At 36.0% G+C, this 8,510-nt stretch overlaps 1 long non-coding RNA gene across 1 annotated transcript; it reads right to left on the reverse strand.

Annotated features, from left to right (window-relative positions):
* Positions 1 to 523: 523 nt before the first annotated feature.
* LOC127096912 (uncharacterized) lies at positions 524 to 2,538 on the reverse strand. The gene is made up of 2 exons (XR_007792860.1): positions 1,822 to 2,538; positions 524 to 1,405 (listed from the first exon to the last, which is right to left on the reverse strand). It is a non-coding gene; the product is annotated as an uncharacterized LOC127096912 (long non-coding RNA).
* Between the last annotated feature and the right edge of the window lie 5,972 nt (positions 2,539 to 8,510).

Genomic DNA, 8,510 nt, shown 5'->3' on the forward strand with positions numbered 1-8,510 from the left:
GCTATGCCTTATTTTGGGGTCATGCTTGGTCATGCTTGTCATTTATCATTTAAGTCATTGTTATGTTCTTGGGTTCATGGTAAACGGTTCATTCATGGATCCATGCCTTGATTTCATTCCATCACAATTTAAGTCACATTACTTAAGTCATGATCATTTCAAGTCATGTCAAATTGTTTCATTTCAATTTAATTTCAAACATGTTCATGGGCTATAATGTTCAAGTTCATTACAATATCAAATTCATGACCAAGATCATTCAAGTAGCTATTACATTACATTCCAATGGTCATTACATGAAAAAGTGCAAGATTTGGGAACTTTGACCAATTGTTGACTCTGGTCAACCATTGACTTTTTGATCAACTGATTGACCAAAATCAACTACCTAGCTAAGAAACCATTTTAGTCATTTAAACCATTCATAAGTCATACCTAAATCAGTTATCCATGTTCATTTCAAAACCATTCCGATATAAAGACCATTTTGAAACCAAATTCCAAAACCATATTTCCATCATCATTCCAATTTACATTCAATCACATATACCATTTCAAATTCATTACATAAGCTTTACATTACAAAAATATCCTACATTCTAAATACAATTCCAAAAATATCCTACATTCTAAATACAATTCCAATCCAAAACAATCCCAAATTCCATTCAATACAACTTGCATCAATAACCATTTTCTATTACATTTCACTTCACAAACCAATTCACATGCATCCATTAACCATTTCATATATTTAATTCCAATACATGTCTACCTAGTCTACTCAATCATGTTACAACAAATTGTCAACATCTTAATTTACTCCACCAAGTTCATATAGTCAGATTTCAGTTGGTTCGCCAGGACATCTTGGACATACATCTCCTGCACGAGGAACCTCTCATGGACCCCCTTTAAGAAAAATCAGCTTCTGGTGACTTACAAAGCACAGTTATTTCAATGAGGGATTGTGCGTATGAGGCAAGTGTTGCTTTGTCTGCTTTTTCTCAGGTTTCAAGGATGCATACTGCTTTAACTTCTGAGTGTGGTTCTATGCTTGAAGAGGTTTTAGCAATAACTGAAGATGTATATGATGTTTACAATTTGGGCAAAAAGGCAACTTCAATCCACCTTTCTCTCATGGAAAATCTTTCAGAGGTGAATGCCATTCTTTTCCACTTGAATCTGTGTTGTCTAAGGATGCAGCTGCTATGGCTGATGCTATAGCTAGGGAAGGTGAAACCAAGAAGGAAATATCGCACATCCATGGACAAGCTATATATCAATCATATTGTTTAAGGATAAGAGATTCTTGTCAGAACTTTAAGCCTTTGGTACCATCTCTGACATCAACTGTGAATGGACTTTTTTTTGTTGATCACCAAGTAGCAAACAACACTCCAACCTATAAATCCAACAAAATCATTTCAATTTAACACACTTGCAACTTTGCTCTTCTAACAACTAGATAAAAACTAATTAACCTATCTTCTAAGTAACCTTTTTAAAACTAATTCACAAATAACTAGCTCATTAACACCCTGCAAAAAAATTCACAACAACAATTAACATTTGGAACTCACAACATGTCAAACTCATTGCAATTTCACAAAAAAAGGCAAGTTTAATACACAACCAAGATTACTGCATAATGCAGGAAGGGAAAGGATTGGATTCAAAAATTTCACTTCACTGTAAATAACATTCCAAATTCATTTCACAAATATGAATCTCATTTAAATTTAGATTTCTAATAGAATATTCATTTGGTAACTAACAAGTGAATTTCATTTGAGTTTCCAACAGAATTCAGTTACTAACCTCACTATATAAATCTTCACACTTCACCCTTCAGATTTTTTCTTAACGATTCTCTATTCTTTCTCTCAGTTTATACATATGCACAAAAGTTCACCATATCACCTTCTACTTTCTTCAATTCCAATCCCTGCAAATTCTCCCTGTGACCAATGCCGACTCTCTAGTCTTCATTGCTCAAGAGTCCTGCCAGAATTCGACACAACAATCCATTCAAAGCTCAGAATCATGCACAACCGAATCCTCAAAAGTAGAAAGTAGTTCACACATTCTAGTAGCACGAATGGAAGAGGAAACACATTGAATTCATACATATTCTCGCAAGCCGCATCGAAATCGGTAAGCTCTCTATATTCCAGCTTCGTTGCGTTCAAAGATAGATTCGGCGATACCGTTGCGATTCAGCGCCGTAGATTATGATAACTGTCGTTGATTGATTTCGTGAAAGAAGAATTGAATCGTCGAATTGCGATAGAGGAATGAAAGCGAATCCACATTGATTATTGACAAATTCCCGCGATGCGATGACGATTGATTAAGCTCCAAAATGCGAAGCCGACGGTTGAAATCGGAAGAATATGATAACGATGCTGATGCGAATCCATAAGCGAAAGAACCCTGAATGCGAGGCCGAAAGTAGAAAAACCGCGATGCTCGCTCTTATTTTCCTTTGCACAAGCGTTTTTCCTCTTGGTGAGCGTATGGCTTTTCTGGATAAACGCGTTTGGCTTCAGAATGTTGAATGTGTTCACTTGTTTGGTTTGAGGCTTAGATCCAGTTTGGGCCTAAGGCCCAAACGGATTATTGTTCTATACCCCCATGCATTGGGCCTGCACCTCCACATTTCTCTCTTAACTATTCATTTAATCATTTTTAGGGTGATTTAGAACTTAAGATTAGGATTAGAGGTTAATTAGTAGGATTTAGGTTGATTTAGGATTTAATTAGTATAATTAGGTTTTAATTAGTTTAATAAGATTTTAGATTTTAAAATTGATTAGAATCATTAGGATTCTAAATCTTGATTAGTTTAATTAGGATAATAGATTTTTTAGAATAGTAGGTTAATTAGAATATTAGAATTGGATTTTCATTTTCTTTTCTTCTTATAATCTCGATTGATCATTAATCCTAACATCTAACACATAACTCCTAACATTTATATTTACGCTTTTAACATTTACATTTACACACCTAACTTCTAACATTTAAATTCTTGCAATTTATTTCTTTACTTTGTGTACTATAATTCTCATTCTTCATCATTTGCTTTATTTTGTTATTCAATATAAAATGAACAAAACATGATAAAATGGAAAAGACTAAAAAGATTTAATTTAAGGACTATTGGAATATGGACTTAATGTTAGACCTTAGCATTAAACATGGAGTATTATGGAAAATATGGACCTAAGCTTAGATACTTAGAGGACTTGTTAGTACCTTGCATTTGGACTTGGACTTTTGTGATTAACCTATGCAACTTAGAGTTTTCGAGGACTTGTAATATTTTATTGCAAGAATGATTTTAACTCATGGCGCTACCTTAGGGAGACATGCTTTGTAATTCCATTATCCAATTGTTAGCTTAGGACACAATGCACACACAAGGGTTTCTCTTGGGCTACCTTACAACGAGACCCTTTATCTCTTGCATAAATCCCTTGTATTTTTCATGTATCCCTCTCCCCACTTTGGTGTACTTTTTACTCGTTTTCCTTTGTGTTGTTGTTGCTTGTTAACTAACCTTAGAATATAGGATCGTCACTATTTTATAACAATAAACAAACCCTTGATTCAACGTCAAGCGGTATTTTCTCAAATCAAAGTCAAAACACCATTAAATATGATTAGGATTACGCCACGAGCCTTAAGTGGTAGAGAAGGGATGAGAATGGAGCTTTCATACACTCGTTCTGAGTATTTTGAACACAAGACGCTTGACTTGGTGATTCATGATATTCACCTTTTATCCATAGTACTTAGTGCAATCTGAAGTCAAGAACAATCTCTTTTCAAAACCTAAAATCAATATCAACTCATCAAACCTTTTGTTTGAGCCTTAAGGCATCGTTACGAAAACCCTTTTTCAAGGTATAAAATCAACAAAACAAACAAACATTTTGTATCCACGAATTACGAGACTCTAATTTCTCACTTCAACAAGTGAGCATACGTAGGCACGAGGACCCAAATCCTTGGCGAGCACACTAATAAAAAAATTCATTTTTCACTCTGTAAACCTTTAGCAAGTAAGCATTAAGATAACGACACTCATTCAAGCGTAGGCATCTTAGATGGTTCCCATCAAGTAGGATGGATGTGAGGGGTGCTAATACATTCCCCTTGCATAACCGATTTTCGAACCTGTTCGTGGTTGCGATGACCATTCTTTTGGGGTTTTCTCGATATTTTCCCTTTTCTTTGGAATAAATAAAAACCGATGGCGGCTCTGTATTTTTCGCGTAGCGACAGTTGGAAACTCTGCTGGAGACTTTTTCCCTAAGCAAGTGAAACCCAATCTAGGTTACTTCCTTGCGTGTTTAGGTGTTTATGCTTTTGCACTATTCGAAAAACACGATCCCCCGCGATGGTCGCGAAAAAAATTATGTTCGAACAGAGTCACCACGGAACTTTATTTAATCCAATCAAGGAATAGGAAAATATTGATAAAACCTTTAAAAACAGAATAATGGTCGTCGCAACCATATTCGTGTTCGAGATTCGATTACGTAAGGGGAAGGTATTAGCACCCCTCACGTCCGTTGTACTCAACGGGAACCTTTTAGTTTAATTTGCGATTTGAATGTTAACTTATGTTGTTTTCTTTCTTCAAGTGAATAAAATATTGAAAATAGAGATGGATAGAAACCTCAGAAAGGGGGAAAAGAGAGGTTTTGTATTAGTGTGCTCGCTAAGATCTCGCAATCTCGTGCCTACGTATCCTTATGGTGCAATAAGGAAATCAAAGCATTCGTAGTTTGGGGAACTACGGTTGGTTGGTGTCTTTTAGTGAACAACTATTTAGATCGCGTTCTAAAGGCTAAACGTTGGCTTGTTTACTCTCGGCGGAGGCTTAAGCACTAGTTTGTTATGCGCGTTAGAAGGGATTAAACAATGCTCTTTCTGAAAAGGGTTTTGATCATACGGGGGTGACAAGTATGATTAATATATTAGATGTTTTGTTTGATTGGTTTCAATCGCACGTGGGCGAGGAAAGATAGATTTGATGTGTTAAGATATTTTGTTGGATGACGATTACTCGGATAGTCGAGTAAGGCAACTCGTATCCTAATAGTCGAGGAGAGGAATCAAAGGCTCTAGACCATTGTAACACCTCAAAATTTGCCCTCCTCTCTTGGGACTAGCTTAGCATATTGCATTTCATTTTTTAGGACATTAGGCATTGCATCTTTGCATATCATGTGGTAACATTGAGCAAGTCATCCTCCTAGGTCTTGATCAGAAGATAAAGAGGTTAAAAGATTCAAGCTGAGGGTTCATGGGATTGATCACTAGCCATCTGAGGGTTTGTGCTTCAAATTAGGGTTTCTTGGTTCCTCAAGGAGGTTGATCATCATCTTGGTTGAAATGGTACATCATCATCATCATGGTCTTATCATCACCAAGAGGTTCATTGTGCATGATCAGTTCCTTGGGATTAGGGTTTTGACCTCTGGTCAACCCTAATCATCTGCATTGTGCCAATCAGGGCTTGTCAAGGAGATGGGGTCTTTCATGGAGATGGGGGATCATTTTATGGTTTTATTGAGCTTGTGGAGGCTAGGGTTTCATTTTGGAGCCATTTCATCAGGAGATTGAGGCTCAAATTCATCTGTGCATAGCCAATTCATCTATCAGTCAACAAAAGTCAACCACAGGTCAACTGATAAATTTGGAGGTGGGAGAGGGTTAGAAACACTTCATTCATGTCCAAACAAGTTTCATTTGACATTTCAAACATCAAGGTTGAAGAAAATAAAGTCAGATGAAAACTTTCCAAAAATAGAAAGTGACTTGTAATTCAAAATTGCCAAAAATGGAAAGGTTTTCTCCTTAAAATTACATGTTCAAAAATGCTTCAAATGAAATTTTGTCCAACATGAAATTTGAAGATCTTGCTCTCACCTTTCCAAAAAGTCCAAGAACATGAATTTCTCATGTGTGGTTGGCAAGTTATGGATCAATCTTGGTCAAGAAAATTTGAATTTCAAAAGTGCATAACTTTTGAACCAAAAGGCCAAATGGAGTGGGATTTTTTGCCACATTCTTCTCTTGTCATGTACTATCCAAATTACACATCATAGGCCATGCATTTTTCTCACAAAAATATTGAACTTTTCATGTGAATTCCATTTGAAAATTGGAGGGAAAAAGGCAATTTGAAAACTATGCATTGTATTCACTTAATTCCACTTGCCTTAGCTCCAAAACATCATTTGAAATGGATTTCAAGCCAGAATTTGTACTGTTCCATTGGTATGCATTACATGAGGGTGCATGTGCTAATTGGTCATAACACTTGACATCACTTAATTCACTTGCATTAACACTAATCATGATTAGCAACATGCTTAACATCACATATATAAACCTAATTCTAACTGTTTTCTTGCTAATCATAACAGAATTGTGAAATTGAGATCTAGATCCAAAAGTTCTTCAACTTTTCTCCATTTTTCTGCATAAACCTTGCATCACTCTTGATTCGATCTTCCTCCACGAGCACAATTGAAGCTATTTGAAGCAAGATCCATTGATTCTCAAGCTAATTCGAGGACTGTTGAAGCACACCATCATCAATGGCAGTTTGATTTTCTGGACTTCTCAAGCACGATTAACAGCCAAACCTTTCTTCATTCATGCATATGAGAGTTGAGGAACATCTATTTCACCTTGCCAAGGCTTAATTCGCACGATTCCACTTCTACCATCCAATTGAGGTCAGTTTTCGACTTTGATGATTCATGAAATGATTAGGTGCTTTTGGTAGATCTTGGAATGTAGAGTAAACTGCAATTTGAATCATTGAATTTCGTTGAGAAATAAGAAAGTTATGTTGATTTTCATTTTGATGTGTGAAACTTATCTTGCACGATCCAGGAGTTTTAGGAAGATTTAGGTTAAAATAGGTTTAGATTGTTGATGTACGTGGAAAGACGAATCCATTGGTATAACTTTTGTGCACTTTGGTGATGAAGTGTTCTTGAGCACATGAATGATGAAGAACATTGAAGAACTTAGGGTTTTTCTCCAGAAACGCGTTTTGATCCATATTTGCCTTGCCTGCATGCGCTCATGTGTTATAACGCCATGCATTGGACCACGTGTCCTGGCTTTAAGTGTGGCGCACGCTAGTTTTGAATGCATACTCCCTTCAAATCCGGGCGAGCGCGTTTCCAAACTTGGCTTTGGCATTTTTTCTCTTATTCCTCCATGTTCATGTTAGGTCTTCATGTGTTTTTTTATTTTTTCCATCCATTCCAAAAATCATAACTCATTGAATATTACTCCAATTGGCATGGGATTTTTTGCACCATTCTCCTCATGATCTCTAGAATTTAATGAATATTTTTCCAGAAATTGTGCACTGTTGGATTTTTATTTTTCTTAGGGATTGTGTATGTGTATGTTTTCATGACCTACTTTGCCATATCTTTCATGAAATGATGAGATTTTATCCAACATTCTTGAAATTTTGCATGCTCAAAATAGACATCTCAATGAACATTTTGGTATAGAGTTTGCATTTTTCCCATTCCTGGTTGATGAGATATGATGTGATGAATATAGGTGTGACAATTTGTGTCACACCATTGCTTGCTTGACTTGTGGATTTTATTTGCCATGCCGAATAAATGCCAATTGATGTGAATTTTTGCATGATGCTACTTCTGGATGTTAGGATTGCTTGTGATTGTTTATGGAATTTTTGGATGCATTTCCAATTTGTTTGAGATTTTCTTTGCTGGTTGGTCATTTGAGGACTTTTTGATAGTCATGAACTTAGATGATTTATGAAATTCTTGATATGTGTCACATGAACTTGAAATTTTGCACATGTGTTCTAGACTCATTGAAGTTTATCTTGGCTTTGGTTTGAGTCATTTATCATGTGTAGATTCTGTTTTAGGATTGTGTGAAGTTGATGCATGATTTTGTGCCCTAATTGAGCTTGTTTTGCCATGCCTTGACTTGATGAATTTAATTGACATGCTTCCACTTGCCCAATTGACTTGAATTTTGGTGTGATGGTCATGTGATGAATGATGTTTAGCCATGATTTTTCTTGGGATTTATTGAATTATTTTTGAATTAGTTTGGATTGATTCATTCTGTTTGGTCCAATGAGCTTTCAAATTGCATGTTTTGCCTTAGATGCTTTGTGAAATGAAATTGGTGTGTGATATGAATGTGAGACCACTTGGACATTGTTCTAATTTGATTGAACTTGATTTGTGCCAATTTTCATGTTCTGTTTTGAATTATTTCTCCCTCTTTGACCCTAGGCCTTGTCCTAGGGGTTTGCTTCTCATGTTTGAGCTTGGTTTGCAGGTTAAGAAGCATATGGCATTGAGGAATTGATTCACATTGCTTGAGTTGACTAATTGGTCAATGTTGAACTAATTTTGAGTTTGTTTTGTAGGTGGCTTCTAAGTCATTTGAGTTGAGCTTGTGCATTGCTTGATGCA

The sequence above is a fragment of the Lathyrus oleraceus genome, chromosome 6 (assembly GCF_024323335.1).
Source record: "Lathyrus oleraceus cultivar Zhongwan6 chromosome 6, CAAS_Psat_ZW6_1.0, whole genome shotgun sequence".
Lineage (NCBI taxonomy): Eukaryota > Viridiplantae > Streptophyta > Magnoliopsida > Fabales > Fabaceae > Lathyrus > Lathyrus oleraceus.